Source organism: Panulirus ornatus, chromosome 22 (genome assembly GCF_036320965.1).
Source record: "Panulirus ornatus isolate Po-2019 chromosome 22, ASM3632096v1, whole genome shotgun sequence".
Lineage (NCBI taxonomy): Eukaryota > Metazoa > Arthropoda > Malacostraca > Decapoda > Palinuridae > Panulirus > Panulirus ornatus.
Genome location: NC_092245.1, coordinates 15,111,872 through 15,132,298, shown reverse-complemented (window position 1 = coordinate 15,132,298; position 20,427 = coordinate 15,111,872).

Sequence of the window (20,427 nt, the reverse complement as noted above, 5' to 3'; positions counted from 1 at the left end):
ACGTGGAGAAAAGATATCTTAACAGCTCCTCCGTCTCAGAGGTCGGGAGTAAATGTCTTGAAAATTCAATAGGGGGTTGAGCTAATTAGATTTTGACCTGAGAAAAAATTTCAACTAACTGACTTGAGCAGAGATAATGAGCCTGGCAGTAAGCCTGGAGGATATATATATATATATATATATATATATATATATATATATATATATACATATATATATATATATATATATATATATATATATATATATATATATATATATATATATATATATATATATATATATATATATGTATGTATGTATTTCAGTTTTACTACAAGTACAGCTAGACCACATTTTTGGCATTTTGTACCGGATTATGTGATAATGTGATCAGCAGATTTAGTATATAAGAACTAATGACCCATCAACATACATGACCATTAATTTGGTGAGGAAAAGTAATGGTATTCATCGATTAATGAACCATATCGAAGCCAGGCATCACTAAAGTCTATTATATTTTGTGGCCCTTCGAAAAAATGAAATATATATATATATATATATATATATATATATATATATATATATATATATATATATATATATATATATATATATATATATATATATATTTCACAAATACATTATCTCTCGATATCAAAATTTTCAACAACACTTAAGTAGAATCATAAAGACTGGCAAATGGCTGCCAAATTCTCGCTCCGTCGGGGCTGGTCTTTGAACTTATCCTCCTCCTACATGCCGGAGTGGGTCAGATACCCTTCCTCGGCCTGTAAATCATCTCAGACATCAATTACCAAGAGGTTAGCAGCAGGCGTGACCTAGGACAAGCCGTCACATCACCAGCCAACAAATGAAGACCCCCTCATACGCCTGTTTTCTTAAAGGATAATGACGAAACAGTCATTTCCCTGGCATTTACGAGCCTTGAAATGGCCGTCAGGCGAGCTATAAACCAGGGGCGGAGTAGGTGTAAACACTTTATGGCTATTTAAATGTTTGCCGTGAAACAAAAGTGGTTTAACTGTGGGGCGTAAATGATTTATGGCTTGTTAAGTGGTTTAGTGAGGAGGTGGCGAATGGTTTTACGCAGTCGGTGAAGGGATTCCGGCAACAGATGAGGCTGATTTATGGAACTGGCAGGATGCATTTGAGATCTAGCCCCAGGGAACGAGAGATAAGGAGGCGAATAACCGCTTGAGGGGTCCTTGACCACCACCGCCATCGGTGGCAGACTCAAGGAGTAAAAGCAATCCTTTGGAGCAATAGAGGTTTTTTCTTTTTTCACTTATTAGCTTCTGCAGCAGGTCTGCAGTAGCTGGACACCTTCTCAGGGTTACACAACCTACTCAACACTATAGAATCCCTTCTAACACGTACTCAACACTATTGAATCTTCTCTAACACCTACTCAACACTATAGATCACTTTTGAACTCTCAGTACATTGAGCTCATTCAAATTGATTCAGAACTTTCACTACAGTCGAAGTCCCCTCGCTCTCTGCCCCCTGCAATAGCATGCTCCCCCTTTTCTGGTATTGTGTAAGCAGTCTATAAGAGGTAATAATCTGCTTTATCTACAGATTCAAAATGATTTTCAAGACGTTTAGCGGATAAATCGTGCAGGAAGAACGGCACTGAGTGATTCACCTCATCCATTCTCTCATAGATTATGCCATACCCATACCTAATCCTTGAACGATCATGATTATGATGGTACTATATCCTTGAGCACGACGCCGGTACAACGACCCTTGGGTAATGATGGCCTGACCTTTGACCTTATTACTTAAGAGCCAGGTCAAGGGACGGACATCATGCGCAAAAAAAGGTGTCGGTTGCATTCAAGGGTCGTACGGTGATGATCTGAGGTCGTACCGTGGTGATTCAGAGGTCGTACCTTCGTGCTCAGCAAACGTCATCGACTGAAAATCTAGTTTTCAAAGGTTTGGACCTCTACAAGATTACATCTTCTAAATCGCAAAGGCCTTTTTGAATTTTTATTGTTTAGCATTTCGTCTTGTTTTAAGGACCTTTTGGAAAATGGCCTTTATCTTTTTGCCTTAATCTGTTTTTAGTTATATCTGTTAATGTTCTTTTCACTTTTTTTCGTATATTTATTACAACCTTTGTCTACATACCATACCAAACACAGAGGTGTGTCAGTAAAAGAAAAAAAAAAGAAAAAGGCTGATAATGTGTTTAGAGAAAGGGTTGGGGATTGTGTAAAATGGCCAGAGTGATGGGCGAAGTGACTGTAGAAAAAAAAAAGGATGTGTGTAAAACATGTCGCCGACAGAGCCAATGGTTACGAAGAGCAGGGGAGGGATGTTGAACAAGACGGCACACACACAGGACAAAGAGAGAGAAGTCGCTGATAGTACATTATTAGGTATGGGGGGAGCCAAAGTGATCTCACGGCCTCCGGTGCACGTTTATGGAGGGTCGTAAGTACACTCTCTCTCTCTCTCTCTCTCTCTCTCTCTCTCTCTCTCTCTCTCTCTCTCTCTCTCTCTCTCTCTCTCTCTCTCTCTCTCCCAAAACTGATTTTTAGTCTCGTTTGTACGAAGCCATACACCCGTGTGTGTGTGTGTGTGTGTGTGTGTGTGTGTGTGTGTGTGTGTGTGTGTGTGTGTGTGTGTATACGCATCTTCCTGTCTATACACCTCACTTACTTTATGATCCACACCTACACTTGACACTCCAGCGGAGTGAAGTGTATTAAGATAATCTAAGTAATTACAACAGGAGGCTCATTCATTGCCAGTAGATTAACTATGTTCATTTTATCGTTTTATTTTTTCCCTAACAGATCAAAGTTTCATATGAAATTTTATTTCCAGGTTATCGCCCGACGGATCCGGGTAATTCGGACCAAATCCCCGCGATTGGCCGATCTAATAACCAATCTGGATTGGGATTATGCCCTTTAGTGTAGTCGTTATAAGGTACGGAATACAGTCGGGATCTTCTGTGTCTTTCCCAGTCACCTGTAAACCATAATGCAATCGTACTACGAATGAAAAAAATAAGTAACTCAAGTATTTTCGCCGGATAGGTTAACTAATTGAAGTGTATATATATATATATATATATATATATATATATATATATATATATATATATATATATATATATATACGAAAGATTTTTTCTCCCATCGCCATTCTTCGTCACTCGCCCAGCGCTGCAACCATATTCACAGTTATCATTTCCCGGCCCAATGATGTCCGGTCCATTACCCAATCACGTGTTTATGAGTAACATTGAACAAATGACAGTCGGTGATCACTCGTCTATCATGAGGACATCCCCAACACCCATTGCTATGAGTTTTGATTCTTCGCCAGCACCTGTTTATGTAATCGTTATGAATTTATGCGCATAACATCATTTTTCATAAGTGTTTTCCTTTTTTTTTGGGGAGGAAGAGGTACATTCTTTTATATATATATATATATATATATATATATATATATATATATATATATTCTGCGTGACTTATATATATATATTGACAAATGTCTCTTTTAAAACTCTCCGTACTGAATTTGTTCGCGATTTTAAGAGGTGTTTCGTATAATAGAATGCTGATGGAGATACTGAGACTCCACTGTTGGTTGATGGCCAAGCCTTGATAGTCATCAACCGAGCACTTAATCAACTAATGTAGAGAAATTCGCATTATTGATTTACTATTAAACTCTGTCTACTGAACTATCCACCAGATGAACCTCTTTCCAATACGGTTAACCCATAGAACAATCATATGGCCAATTAACTAAAGACATTCACTAGCACGATTAACCAGAGAGACAGATATTCAGTCTGTCGTTAACCAGTGGGAGAAAGAGAGAGAGCCCCACTTGGGCAAATCATCCAAGATACATCAACCTTGAGGGAAAGCCAAAGAAAGATTCAAGAGATTCACCATTGACATATCTACCTGGTCAATTACTCAATGCAGCAATCACTTATGCAATCAACCAGTGAAGCCTTAACCAGCAGAGCTTAACAATGATGTATGCGCATACACCAGCACATTTGTATACCGGGATATTCTTTTAATTATACAATCATACATCAACGTGATTTATTTCGGCCGGTCATACATTTGTCTCGGTGATTTATTTCCCCATTGTGTTCACCTCCGTAAATAATATATTCTCCTCGCCGTGTTTTCTGAGTGATGTATTCGTCTGGACGGTTCCTACAGCTGAATTATACAACTCATTCATCAAGATCAAGATTAATGATTAACGATATATTCGTAATATTTATCAATGATCATTCACATCTATCTATTGTTATGGAGTGGAGTCGATCTACTCATTATTTCCTTATGCAAGAAATTCTTTATGAGAGTCTATTTCACATTTCTATCACTGATATGGTTCTACTTCATCGCAGCGTCTTTTTCACCGTGAATAGATACTTCAAGGCTAAAGCCAAGTCCTTCTCACACTTTATGTCTCTCTCACTCTCTTCATAGATTCACATTCCGGAGGTTCGTATCCTTTATCTTCGTTTTCGCTGGTCCTACGATGGTGTCGTATCCATATCAATCATCAACATTCATCGAAACTCATCATTATCATTATCCCCTGCTTCCACTAACAGCAAGTTTTAATCTCCAACAGTAATCATCATCATTCTAATCAGCACTACTCCAATTCATCGTCTCTAATTCTCTTCATTACAAAGGAATTCAAATGGTAACTGACCACTGGGTCCTTGCGAGGTTGTTGGTGGCTGCGTGAAATAGTGGAAGATTGCCACCATCATCATCTCCACCCATCACCACACGTACTATCACCACCTTCCTTGATATCACCACCAACCACCACATCCTTCCCCAACACCAAAGACCCTCTGCCACCACCACCACCACCACCACCTCCACTACAAGCCACACATCACTACAAACAACGCCCCTTCATCACTACCACAATTACCCCTAATACTACCCCCATCGCTAACCACAACCCCAGGATCCCCCCCTTTTTTTTATATATATATAAGGGCGCTACAGTCTCAAGGCTGTGTGCTCCACGCGAGAAGGCTTTCAACGAGACTGAACTCTTTTTCTCCCATTGATGTGTTGGTAGGGTCATGTTGAAGCTGTGTGTGTGTGTGTGTGAGAGAGAGAGAGAGAGAGAGAGAGAGAGAGAGAGAGAGAGAGAGAGAGAGAGAGAGAGAGAGAGAGAGAGAGAGAGAGAGAGAGAGAGGAGCAAAATTACGTAGTCATACACTCATAGTGTGTGTGTGTGTGTGTGTGTGTGTGTGTGGTGTGTGTGTGTGTAATCAAACGTGACTGTTATCAGACGCCGTTTCTGTCAGAGTATCCTTAACTCTCACGCCGACCGTACACTAACAAGCAGGTGGATCCAGCGTGCGTGTAAACCCGGCCTAATTACTGATAAGAGAAACGTGCCGCCCTGTTCACGTCAGCACGAACTCAACCCTTTTGGTCCTTATCTGCATCAGCGTTCTTCACAACCAAGAGGTTCCCCCCCCCCATCTCGAAGTTCAGAGTCGAAGCAGTGATCATCATGAAGCTCGTGCTTTGTCTGCCCTGGAGGATGGCACCAGAAGCTTGATTTCGAAGCATCGGTCGTTGTGAAGCCTTTTGTTTCGTCTGCCTCAGGAGATGACGAGATCGTTTTGTTTTTCGAGATGTTTGATTTTGAAGCAGTGATTAGAATGAAGCTAGAGTTCTATCTGCCTTAAGGCATGGCTAAATAGCTCTTCCAAAACCTTGACTTCGAAGCAGCGATTAATATGAAGCATTTCCTTCACCTACTTTCGATGACGGTGCCATAGCTCTTCCTGAAGCTTAGCTCAGGGGAGCTGGGTTCGGCTTCCAACCTCCTTCAGGGATGAGTTGGAATCATCTCCCTCAGTGTCAGTATGACCCTTTTCTTTCTGCTTTATAATCTTGAATCATCTTCGTTACCACAAATGGAGCTTTTTCATCGGATGCCAATGAATTATCTGACGCAGTTCCGAAGCCGTGACGGTAAATTAGCGAGCGTCCAGCGGTATAGTTGGATTTTCTTTGTCGCTGAGAAAGAAGAAGAAGAAGAAGAAGAAGAAGAAGAAGAAGAAGAAGAAGAATAGAAGAAGAAGAAGAAGAAATAGAAGAAGAAGAAGAAGAAGGCGAAGACGAAGAAATTTTACGAATTCGACATTTTCTGTTCATTCTGTTTCTAGATGGGATGCCGGTCGTTTGCTTTCCCCCATGTACGACTCTATATGGCTCGTGTTACGACCCGGTGGCACACGTGTGAGTACGACCCTTGACACGAACCGTGACCCTAGTTCACGTTCCCATCACGAAGTTGCTACACCAACGGCCACAGTAATCATTCATCAGTAGTTACGTTGCCGAAGCGAAGGCCTTTGGCGCGTCTTATGGCCCGTGATGTTTACGCCGCCAGTGTCAGTACTTGCGTCACCACTGTCACTTCTTACGTCATCTCTGTCACTTCTTGCGGCAACTCTACTTTTCATCATGTCACTGCACAGGTCATCAGTGGCAATACCGATGCCATCATTATCAGCCCCGTCTAGAGCCTTAAGGATCAGTGCTCACGTCATCACACCTCACTGTTCACGTCATCATCGTCAGTCATGCCCTTAAATACCACTCTCCCTCCCGTTCCTTTTTCCCATCCACCCATCCCTCCCTCACTCCATCACTGCCTCACCCTTGCCCCCTCCTCCCTGTCTGTCGCAATTTCACCTTTGGTATTTATCTTTCATATATGAATAGCATATATATATCTAGTATATATGAATGGTCCTCAATGTTGCAGTAGAGGTTTAACATACTAAGGCTGAGCAGCAGACGAGGTGGAATGAGTCAAGTTTAGCATCATCTTAACTACAAAGATGTTGGATTATCAGGCAAGACAGCATAGGGAGACAGAATGTAGAAAAGCGAATATGTGGATGGAAAGAAGACTCCCTAAAGGGGGAATATTTGAAAATCAAAAGGCATTGTGCCTTTGACAGATAGAAAAAAGGCACTGCGTATGAGTCCTTTATAAACGAAAAAAGGCACTGTACAGGGTGCCTTTATAAGTAAGAAAAAGCAGCATGTGGACCCCATTGTAAGTAAGAGAAAGCACAGTGGAAGGCTTCATTGTAAATCTGATTCTCAACTCCGAATGCCAAGGTATTTCCCAAAAGAACTCTGCAGAAAACTTGCACGCAACTGAGTCTTTTTCAGGTTAAATCCTTCACTTTAGAAAGCAGTTCAGGGGCCGATATATATGTATATACATATAGACGCAGACAACACCTCGCAAAGTTTCTGTTTAAAGTAATCAAATGATGAATGCGTCAGCATTCAGGCGTTTTGTACTTCATGCTAACTACACCAGGAGAAAATTCATTCATGATGATTTTTATTTTACCTTTTTTTCTTTTCAAAAATCGTGAATTTCGTTTTCGGCGAACCATTAATAGGGACGTGGTCGTTACCCCTCGCACGGAAGACCACAAACAAAAACACACCATGCATCTGCACTCACATGTATGTGTGGGAGAGTGGACGGTGGGAGAGAGAGAGAGAGAGAGAGAGAGAGAGAGAGAGAGAGAGAGAGAGAGAGAGAGAGAGATGGGGGTGGTAAGGGGACAGGGCATGGGGTGAAATGGAAGGAGGAGGAGGAGGGGTTTGGTGGTGGAAAGTGGGGTGTGGATGGGTGGTCGGTGTTGTGTTGTTTTGTGTGTGACCAAAAAAAAAAATATATATACGTCACGAAAATTCGAGCAATATCCGAAAAGCGCGCGAAAATTTTTTCCCGCTTTCCCGCGCAATTTTGTTATGGCTATGTATATCAGGCTTACGACACAAACATCCCCATAAAACAAAACATTAAGAGGAACACACGATTATGACACTTCAAGGGTTAAAGATAAGAGCCCGTAAAAATAAAGTGCGCCCAGCGGCAATTTTGTCACATGCCTAGTTATTTGAATATTGAGTGCAGTGGCGAGCTGCACTGAGCAAACTAGTTCCTCCATGCTTGTGTCGCCACCGTCCACCACCACTTTTCCCCCCTCCCTCCCTCCTCTCTCCACTCCCCCTCCTCCTCCCCTTAAACTCCCAGTTTCTCTTTCTCTATCATCACGTTTTCCTAATACACCTTTCCCCACCTTCCCCCAAGGGAAGGTGGTAGTAGTATGGGGTAGATAGTAGCAGTAGTAGTAGCAGTAGTAGTAGCAGTAGTAGTCGTCGGGCATTCGGATAATTTGAGAAATTACCCTCGTTAATTTGCATGCAGGACACTGAAGGGGGAAAGGAGGGAGGGATGGGAGGGGAAGGGAAGGGGGTCTTTGAAAAAAAAAAAAAAAACAGAATCTATCCGCTAATTTTCTCTCTTTTTCCCCCCACCAAAAAGAAAAAAAAAAAGAATCGCGCCATCGAGGTATTATTTATTTTCTATTACTCTCCGTTTTACGTGTCGTGATTACTTTCATAATTCCGCATTATTATCTGATTACCGCCATCGGATCGTTTACTGTCTCAAATGTAGATAGCTGGGGTTGTCCCCCGGGGGGGTGGAAGCGAAGTGACGAGGGGCCATTGTGCAATACAGCCATCATTCGCCATATAGGCTCGTGGGGGGGGAATGGTGGTGGTGGTGGTGGGTTCTCTTTGCCCTACATTTGTGGCCAAATCGATGAGAGAGAGTATTTGGTCTGTTGAGGGAGACATGAAGAGACTTCCCCCTGATTATATTGATCGGTCTTGGTTGTAGTCATGCACGGGCCGGGGCGGTCTTCCAGTCATGCACGGATCTAGAACATGCAGGAGGCTTTGTTGCTCTATATAGTTTAAAGAGCGAGAGAAAGAAAGAAAAGAAAGAAACGCAGAAAAGTACTTGGGGGAAATATTGTACAAACGGTCACCATGACCTTAACCCCCCCCTCCTCCTCCTCCGCCTCCTCACCCCATCTCCTCTCTTCACCCCTCCTCCCCCAGCACCGCAGAACCCTAAACACCCCCCACCCCACCCCTCACCCCCGCCCGACACCACCCCACTAGGAAACAGACGTGTGTATTAGCGTGAGGGAGAGGGAGGGACGGAGGGGGAGAGAGACAGACAGAGAGAGAGAAAGAGGCAACCAGAGGCCTCCTCCTCCTCCTCCCCTCCCCCCCTTTTTGACCACCACCACAACAGAGCATCGCCCCAAATACCCGTTCCCGACCGCTGCCACCACCACCACCACCGCCGCCGCCATGTTGTGAACCGACACCGACCCTGAGTTCGGAGGCAGGCCAGGGTCGTCGCCATGAGGGTCACCGACCCTGTGGAAAATCCCTCAGTGGCCTGTGATAGCGGAGTGTGACTACCCTGAGTGTCCCTGGCTGGGAGGGCGGCTGGCGGCGGCGGCCTTCTGCTGCTGCTGCTTCTGCCGCTGTTGCTCCTCCTCCTCCTCCTCCTCCTCCAGCTGCTGCCGCTGCCACTTCCTCCCTCCTCCTCCAGCTGCTGCTGCTGCTGCTGCTGCTTGTGTTTACTTCCTCCTCAACGCTCGACGCGACGGAACCCTGGACCCAAGCCTGACTAGACCCGTCGGAGGCCATGTAGGTGGGTAGTGCAGTCTCACATACGTTCTTACCCACGACCATCGTGGGATACGTGACTCTGACGATTCGCTTGAGATAAAACCCCGACAGAGGAAAGTGACAAAGGGTTGCGACAGCAAGACGGGCATGCCCGGAGGGTAGAATTGACGGATAGACAGCCAGACAGACAGAGAGGAAGGAGGAAGGGATGGATTAAAGCTTGACAGAGAAAGAAACGGGATGTTAGGACAGATTTCTTGATAGGGAAAGCGTAATAAACAGACAGATAGATAGACAGAGAGGGATGGAGATGAAAGCGTGACAGAGATGAAGACAGGAGACTGTGGACGGTACAGAGACTTTCCAGAGGACATGAACAAAATAAAACAGGATGAAAGACAGAAATATACATGGGTGATGACAAAGAGAGAGAGAGAGAGAGAGAGAGAGAGGTCATAACCAGGAATGCTTATGCATGGTGTAAGGAATGAACAAATAGACTCACAGACCATAGAGAAGAACAGGGGAATGAAACCTTGGCAGAGAGAGAGACAGACCAGACCAGACCAGACAAACAGGACACTTGCAAAAAGCTCTTCAGAGAACTTGCCCTTAGGAACCGAGACTATAAACAGACGACAGGCTTACGGTAAACAGACAGACTGACAGACGAAGAAACCGTCACGCTAACAAATATGGGAGAGAAAAGAAAGCCACATACACACACATATACACATACGACGCGTGAGGACGTTTTTTGGGAGGCATATTCTCCAACACCCAACGGCTCACTTCGTCACTGAGCTGGCTTACTGGTTGGTTGGTTGGTCGACGGAGTTTCCCAAACCTGTTTATTCCGCCCCTTGCGATCTCCTCTTGGGGTACTCGATCTCAAGCCCCTGGAGCGGATCGCGAGGATGTTGACCATGGGTACAGGTATAGACACTGAGTCCTCCAGGTGAGCGTAGTGAACGCGGCGATCAAAAATCGCGAGGGAGAGAGAGAGAGAGAGAGAGAGAGAGAGAGAGAGAGAGAGAGAGAGAGAGAGAGAGAGAGAGAGGGATTTCTTTCTCGGGACGAATCTGTTCGCAACCAGGTATTTAGAACGGATTTACGGCCAGTAACGTTCATCTAATTATAGAGTGTGTATCTATAACATTCGGAGTGATAATCGGGACGTGCTATTATGTATTGTACGCCTCGCTTTATCGGTATATTTTGCGCTGTCTCTTTTACCGATGAAACTAATTCACAGATGGAATATTACAACCCCATTTTCATTTTCGTTTAAAGACCCTTGATTCTTTGCGTCCAGATTCTTCCGTGCCACATGGGAACCGTATGACTCTTGTGTGTATATTAATATATATATATATATATATATATATATATATATATATATATATATATATATATATATATATTTCATTATTCACTATCTTCATAATTCATTCATTCAAAATTGCACACGTTAATATAAATATATATCTTCTTCTCTCTCTTTTCTTTTTTTTTTCTTCGCCTGTGATAACTTGATAAACTTTGAGTAAATTAATTCGATTCTTTGGTCAAAAATCGTATTATTCACGAGAGTTTATCTATGGTAGAAATTGAATTTTCGAAATGAATTTACATTTTCTAATCCATTTTTTCGAAAGATAACGAAGATAAATTGTTAAAGATGATCCACCTTCTGTTCATGAAACGAGTATATATATATATATATATATATATATATATATATATATATATATATATATATATATATATATATATATACATATATCCTCCTAACCTCCTCCTTCCAACTTTCATCGTCACATATGCAAATTGAAGCATGATTCTCATTGGTATACAAACGGAGTTAAACATCCTTGGTGCCCGATATGGAAACTCACAGCAAGATGTATCACTTTCAGGTAGACCCTAATCATTCTAATAACACTACACTGCAACCACGATGGACGAAGAATTAATGCCAGCTCGTATAATGGACGAGTTTGCATGATATACGAAGATTCATCACATTTGGGCTGTGTTTTCTATACCGAATTCGCCTATTATGTTTCTTTCTGTCGCAGTAGGAATATGGGTAGGTAGGTGGGTAGGTAGGTAGGTATGTAGGTAAGTAAGAAGGGAGGTAGGTAGGTAAGGAGGAAGGTAGGGAGGTTTAAGTAGGTAGACCTATCTTGAAGGGGGAAGCAAGATTGATATCTGGGTTTGATTGAGCGCGACGTAAACTGACTTCAAGGCTAAGGTAAACTTGATGCGGGTCGAGTTATGGCATGTCTTAATACAATGAGACAGTTTACTTTGATCTAAGAGTTACGTTCGTCTGGTTTTTATTCCTGTTTTAGTTGTGTCATCTTAGAAGTCAAATGTCTTTAGTGTATAATATATTTGTCACACATTTTCGTACACATACACACACACTCACACACATACACACACACACACATATATACATACACACATACACATGCATGGTATATATATATATATATATATATATATATATATATATATATATATATATATATATAGGTCTGTGTGTGTGTGTGTGGGTGTGTGTGTTTAGAGAAAAAAGGTAGGGGAAAAGACAGTTAAAGAAAAACAGACGGACAGAGAGACAGGTAGACTGATATATGTATGACGAGAGATGACGTACATCGGGGAGAAATAGCATGTGACTCGTACATACTAGAAAAAAAATGAGTAATGGGTTACACTGGTTAGAACTGGGTACATCTTCTCTCAAAATAGACCATTATGAAGCCTCAAGCGACGGAAGGCGTACCACAAGTACTCCAGTTATTCAAAATATGTGACGTATAATATATATATATATATATATATATATATATATATATATATATATATATATATATATATATGTATCCTCTAGTACTCCAATAATCTTAAGCTATCCAAACCTAAGCTTGTCCAACTTCTATAAAGGTTAACTTGGGATTTAGGTAGGAGTGGTAATTCTTCGGCGAATTCATTCTATTGTCTAAACCTGTCTTCAGTTTTATGGTCAATTATTCAGTGCCACTTTTCGCCCAAAGTAGCTTGTAAACATCGCTTGTTGGATACGGTATGCATGCATGCATTACTTTACGATCGCATATATATATATATATATATATATATATATATATATATATATATATATATATATATATATATATATATGTAAGATTTTACGAAAATAAAGCAAGATGAGTGACGGTAAACATCAAATAAAAATCTGGCTTAAAGATAAGAAGAGACTCCAATCCAAAACGAGGCTTAATTTTCATCATACATCATAGAAAATATCTAACCATGACACACCTGCGTTAGGTGTGTTAGTGTCAGGCTTTGTTAGCAAAAGGAAGATTCATTTTCGCCGAAATTTTAGATCTAATTAAAGTTACATAAGACGGAGTAGTAATTATGTTTATGTTCTGCTCTGCGCTTTCAATATATATATATATATATATATATATATATATATATATATATATGGCCATAGGAAAGTGAAGTTACATCCTTTCTGTTGCTATGTTTAGAATCTCTGAACTTTGTAAACACAAGATCGGGAGAACAGCATGTGAACGCAGCTCAGTAAAACCCGGGCCAAAATACTAAGAGATTCGCTCCACACCGACCTAGGAAAAAAAAAATAGAGACCCACGTCTATGCCAGGCAAAGTACAGGGAACGGCATTAAGAAACTGCCTCATTGGTGCTAGTTCTGAATTATTTAGCAATGAAAGTCAATAAAAGGCACAGTAATAATTGGCGAAACGTGTCGTTTTCCCGAGGAGACCCCCCCCCCCCTCTCTCTCTCTCTCAGATTCAGAATTAGCTAACTCCAATCCACTCCAATTATGCTCAAAATTACAGGCTCTAAGATTATGAAGTCAGACGAGCTAATCTGGAGAATCGTCGGCGGAAGATTGTAGTAAGCATCACCGGCCTGTAAGGGTCATTTGTACCAGTCATAACCGCCCGATTCTTGCGCTTGTGAGGTCTGGGGGATGTTATTTTTTCCCCCTCCGGGGGGGTTGCTTTTTCCCTGGCTTGAAAATCTTGTGTCGGACTGTGTCTTCAGGACGACGCAGACCTAACTCGTAACCAATTACGTAAGCAAGTCCATAGCGCACATCTCTGTCTCTCTTTCTCTCTCTCTGGGGTTCACGGAGTTCGACTACACTCAGGTGGGTGTGCGAGGTAGGTTGGTTCTTCCTTCTCGCGTCACAAGGACCACACCATCATCACAAGAAAATCAAAACAAATACTCACACACACCAAAAAAATATTTACACATGGTTCGCAAAAAAAAAAAAAGGTGTATATGACTTTTTTTTTCTTACCTTCTCCGGGTTTCCAAAAAGGATAATTGCGCTCTCCATTAATATGAAATATGAATAATTAAAATGGTGGTAAAATTTTATTGTACGGTTATAGTCATCCCATCTCCTTTATCCGGCCGGCCAAGTTCGGTTGGCTCCTTAGACAAGGCCGGTTTGGGGTCCAGCATTTCGAGGCGGGTACACACCCCTTGTGATATATACGTACACGTTTGCCATTCATTTCTGCCAAGTTCGGATAAATAAATACAAAGTGGAGAGGGGCAGGAGGAGGGAATGGGACATAAGGATAAAGAGGGAGGAGATATATAGATAGAAGGAGAAGGATGACCCGTAAAGCCAAGTGCTGCTACATACAGACATTGATAAAGGTGAACGAGAATTGTTGGCCGCTCGGAACATACCCTAACTTGCCAAGTCCACTAACATAGCTCCCGCGCTGGAACACAGCACTTATAGCCAAGGCAAATGTGCGATACCACTGGGATAGATAAATTGTAAATTCATTTCATGCGTTCCCTCTACCACTGCACCGCCTTTAAATATTCATCAATTTATTCTCTGGTTATCCAAAGTCGTAGATTTCACCAGGCCTCTCGGTGGAATGTTAATACGAAGTTTGTCGCAATGTGGCTATGAACACGTTAAGGCACGTTAGGCTCATATACTTCCCCGCTTCTCCTTCAACCCCCCTCCTCCTCCTCCTCCTCCTCCTCCTCCTCCTCCTCTTGCCCCTCCTCCTCCTACTCCTCCTCTCCTCATACCTTTCCCCCACCCCCTTTCCTCATCTGCCTCTTCCTGAAGGAGGATGCTCTCCTTCTCCTTCCCCCTCCGGCTAAGGACCCCCGTGACGCTTAGGTATATCCAAGGCTCGGAAGACACTGACTCCTCCTACTCCTCCTCCTCTTTCTAATTTGCTCCTTGTCTCCAAAGTTCACATGCTGATTACCGAACCAATTGTGACCTACCCCCCCCCCCACCACCACCACCACCCCCAACCACCACACGCAACCATCATCACCCACCCACCCACCCACCCCCGACCACCACCACCACCCCCCCAGCACAGAGGCCCGGGGCACCACCCCTACCCCCCTTCCCTCATCCCTCCTACTCATACTTCATGAACGACAAAATTCCAACAATTGGGAGTGCGTGCCGGTAGGCATTTTGCACAGATGCTGCACATTCCCGCCACCAATTTGCCGACTTGCTTGACGTCAACACTATGTCTTTTGGGAGGGCGGGTGGGTGGTGGGTTCGAAAATAGACGCTCGCTGTGCCTAAACCGCTGTCACATTAAAAAACTAAATGTCGTCTAGGCCTCTTACACCTTTGGCTTAACACTCCAGTGCGCAGAAGCATACCCAACCTCGGCCACCGCTGCTTACGGTTTTTTTTTTACATACGTATAACTATAAAGAACACACACACACAAAAAAGATTTTCAATTCACTCCTAAAACTAGGCGCCAGTATTTTGGGATAAAACAAGTACCAAAAAGGGATCAGAAACCCCGCGTACTTACGTTCGGCAAATAAAGGAGGGGTAGAGTGTATGCAAGACCAACACAGAAGTAACCCTGCAAGAATTTTATTGCCCTCCCAGCGCCCGATTTTCCACCCGAGGGACGGGCGAGGTGGGTGGCGGGCGGGCTCTTGCGCTGGTAGCGTGCGTGGCCGTCAGGGGGCAGCACCGCGGACACGGCTCAGGGAGGCGGGGCTTAGCGCGGCGCGCCAAAAAAAGCTCCCTCCTCCGTACAACGGCGCCGGACGAGGTGCAGGAGGAACAACACCACCGCCGGGTCTCGCCCCACACACACACACACACACAAGATGCTCCCGCCCGTAATACTTGTTTCTCGGGGAATCCACGCGGGGTTTGCGCCTCAGCGCCTCCCTCTCTTCTCCTCTCCTCTCTGACTGCTCCCTAGACATCCCTCGCTCGCTCACCCACCCTCGCCCTCCCTCTCTCTCTCTCTCTCTCTCTCTCTCTCTCTCTCTCTCTCTCTCTCTCTCTCTCTCTCTCCCTTAAAATAAACTCCTCCCCTACTTACTAGATAATGCTGTTATTACATCCATTAGGTTAATAAAACCCCATGACCCATTTAGAAACGTGTTTTCGAAATATCTCTCCAAAGACTTTAATGGTGCTGAACACTAGCAAAATACGATAAAATAAGGCCCCCTCCGGAGATATTACCTCGGCGAGTCGTTGTGAGAGGCAAGAGGAATATTTAAGCGGGAAGCGTAAGCCTCCGACTCGTATAATTGTCTGAATAATTCTGATCGTATTCAGGGATCAGTTCAGGGACGGAGAGAGAGAGAGAGAGAGAGAGAGAGAGAGAGAGAGAGAGAGAGAGAGAGAGAGAGAGAGAGAGAAGATGAGAAGGAGGAGGAGGAGGAGAAGAAGGAGGCAGAAGAAGGAGTAGTTCTGTAACCATTTTTGCTCGACATGCGACAGAAACCACGGAAAAAAAGCCACTTTCCTCTGTCTGAAGGAGAAGAGAAGGAGGAGGAGGAGGAGAAGGAAGAAGAGATGCAGCCACAACGGGCAGTTCTTACGCTCCGTCGTTGAACAAATCATAATCTAACTTCTACTACCTACCTACCTAGCTCCCAGTGAGGAATTAACAATTACACTGAACGCACCAGAGAAAGGTAATCGATTACAGCAATGGCATCCTCCCATGATGTAGTTTGATTACAGAAAAATAACGCAGAAGGTATTGGTGATAATTGTCTCACGCAACTTACCCAAGCAATTGCACATAAGGGAACTGCAACAGTTACTGCCGCTCTTCTTACCTATATTTCCAAAAAATGCTTTCATGTCCATTCTTAAAATTCAATGAGATGGGCGCACAGCCGCTGTTAGAAATTAGTTTCTGGATAATATATATATATATATATATATATATATATATATATATATATATATATATATATATATATATATATACTTTTATCGACTTTTAGCCATTTTCTTTCTATGTCTAGTAATCTTGAAGAAAGAAAATCTGTCTTTAAGATTTTTCAACTATTCCCCCCAGTCCCACCCCGTCTTCCAAAATGGTTCATGTGTACATGTAAACTAGATGAATATTTTAGTGCTCATTAAATGCGGAGTTTGGATGGAACAGAATCAATCATATGGCTTCATTCTTTGTTACGAAAGTCGCTGAATGATAATAGATATAATGTGTTTATTTGAAATGTCATTACTAGTTTCTTCTAATTATCACCATATCTGTTATTGTCATTAATTCTATTTTCATTCGTCATCGCCATTTCTAGTTATTGTTCACTCCTCTACGATCAACATCAGAAATATCGTCGCTATCATTGTTATCATAATCATCACTATTATTGTTATCATTATTGTTGTCATTATTATCATCATTATTATTTTCAATATTACTATTATTATCGTCATTATAATTTTTACTATTACTATTATCATTATCATTATTATTGATATCATTATTATCATTATTAATGTTATCATTATTAACATTATCACAATCATCATTAGTTATCATTGATATTATTATCATTAAAATTATTCTATTATTATATCATTATTATTTTATTATTATTATTATTATCATTATTATTATTATTATTATTATTATTATTATTATTATTATAATTATTATTATTATCATTATTATTATCATTATTATCATTATTACTATTATTGTTGTTGTTATTATTATTATTATTATCATTATCATTAAAAATATTATTATCATTCTATTGTTATCATTATTATCATCACCATTGTCATTATAATCATTATTCATAGTATTATCATCCTTGAATTTTTACTCTTGTTATCATTGTCATTATCATTATTAGTAATATCAGTGGAATTCACTAAATCTCAATTCTTGCGGTAATCACTTCAATAATTATCATTACAGCTGTCATTATCATCAGTTATTTTGGATTATCAGCATTCCCTCATTATTTTCATTGTTATTGTTATGATTAAGCTATCATTATTTCTCACAAGTGGTTTGTTGTTCTTAAAATAATAATGATAATAATATAATAATAATAATGATAATAATAAGAATAATACTAATAATAATAATAATAATGATAATAGTAATGATAATAATGATAATAATAATAATAATAATTATAGTAATAATAATAATAATAATAATAATAATAATAATAATAATAATAATAATGATAATAATAATAATAATAATTTCATTCGAAGTCTCATTCCAACCAGAAAAATTATCATACTTTTGCTCTTTCCCTCATTTCAAAGAATTGTTTTAAACTTGGGTAACGTTGAAGTTTGAAGTGGACAGCCATTAAGAAAACTAGAATGATTCTGGTTTTTAAAGTAATTAGTAAAAAAAAACAATTATCAATTTTTGATGGTTGTATTCAGTATTTTTTTCGCAGTCATCACAATTGTCACTACAACATTTTTGTTGGTACTTATTATTATTATTATTATTATTATTATTATTATTATTATTATTATTATTATTATTATTTTATCATTATTATTGCCGTTATTATCATTATTATCATTATTATCATTATTATTATTTGTAGTAGTAGTAGGAGTAGTAGTAGCAGTAGTAGTAGTAGTAGTAGTAGTAGTAGTAGTAGTATAATCATTATTATTGTTGTTATCTTTATTATTATTATCATTTTATTATTGTAATTACCATTAGTTTTATCATTATCATTTATATCACTATAATCCCTATTTTCACTATTGATAGCATTATCATAATTATTGCTATTATCATTATTATCTTTATTGGAATTATCATTATTTATATCATTATTATCTATATTTATATAATAATCACTATTCTTACTATTGATAGCCTTAGCATAATTATTGCTGTTATTATCATTATTAAGCTTATCATTCTTAATATTATTATCATTATCATTATTATTATTATTATTATTATTATTATCATTATTATTATTATTATTATTATTATTATTATTATTATTATTATTATTATTATCATTGATTATCATTATTTTCAATATCATCATTTATTTTGCTATGATAATTACTATCATTACTATTGATTGCATTATTATGAATATTAATATCATTGTCATTATTATTACTATTATCACTATTATCATTATAATTAATCTTATCATTTTCATTAGCATTGCTATCATTAGTAATAGTGGCGATTGATATACACATCATGGTGTTCCAGTTTTTCTTATAGTTATCATTAATGATACTATTAATATCACTGTACTATCAACTTATCTACTTTCCCCATTACGTTAATAATGATCATAATCATGATTACAATGATCAACTTTAATAATACTACTGTCTTTCTTACAATTAGTATGATTATTTTCAAAATCTATTATAATCATCTGCATCCTTACTCTGACTATCATTACTGATGCTTTATCTAGCATTTGTTTATTTCTAATTATTATTATTATTATTATTATTATTATTATTATTATTATCATTATTATTATTATTATTATTATTATTATTATCATTATTATCATTATCATTATCATCATTTTTATTATCATTAGTAGTAGTAGTATTTTTATTACTATCATTATTATTATTATTATTATTATTATTATTATCATAATTACCATCATTATCATCATTATTATTACTATTGTTGTTATCATTATTAATGATATTAATATCATTATTATTATCATTATTATTATTATTGTTATTATTATCATTATTATTATTATTATTATTATTATTATTATTATTATTAATATTATTATTATTATTATCATTATTAATAATATCATTATTATTATTATTATTATTATTATTATCATTATTATTATCATTATTATTATTATTATCATTATTATTATTATTGTCTTTATAATTATCACAATATCACTATCATAAGTATTATCATTACCATTATCTTTATCATTATTACAGTTACCAATATTACATTACTACTATAGCAATTATTAGACTCATTCGAACTATATTGTCATGATCATCATCATGTAGAATTGCTGCCCTCATTTTCAAAGTCACATGACTACATAGATTCACCTCTGGCCCGCCAAGTCCCGCAAAGCACCGCTCGCCCCCAGGCCGATGGCGGTGTTGACGACTTCTTATTCATCCCAACATATTCTGCCTCATCCACTTCTTCACCTTTATCACACATCGAGGATACAACCCCCTCAACCATGCTGTGTATAAGGACAATTCCGTAACAAGATTATATTTTTTCTTGGCGTCTGTAGACTTAATTTTAGTTTGTGGTTTAACGGCCACTGGCGCTGTTAGGTCAACGGCGATGGCCAGTTTTCCGAATTTCAGTCGACGCTTCAATAGCGGTGCTAATCGGTGCTCATAGACCACTAGACAGAGTCGAGTGTTCTTCCCCTTCATAGAGTCAACTGCAAAGATTTTATCTTTTTTTTCTCTTTTTCTATTTAGTATTTCTTCCTTTTATCTATTTTTTTC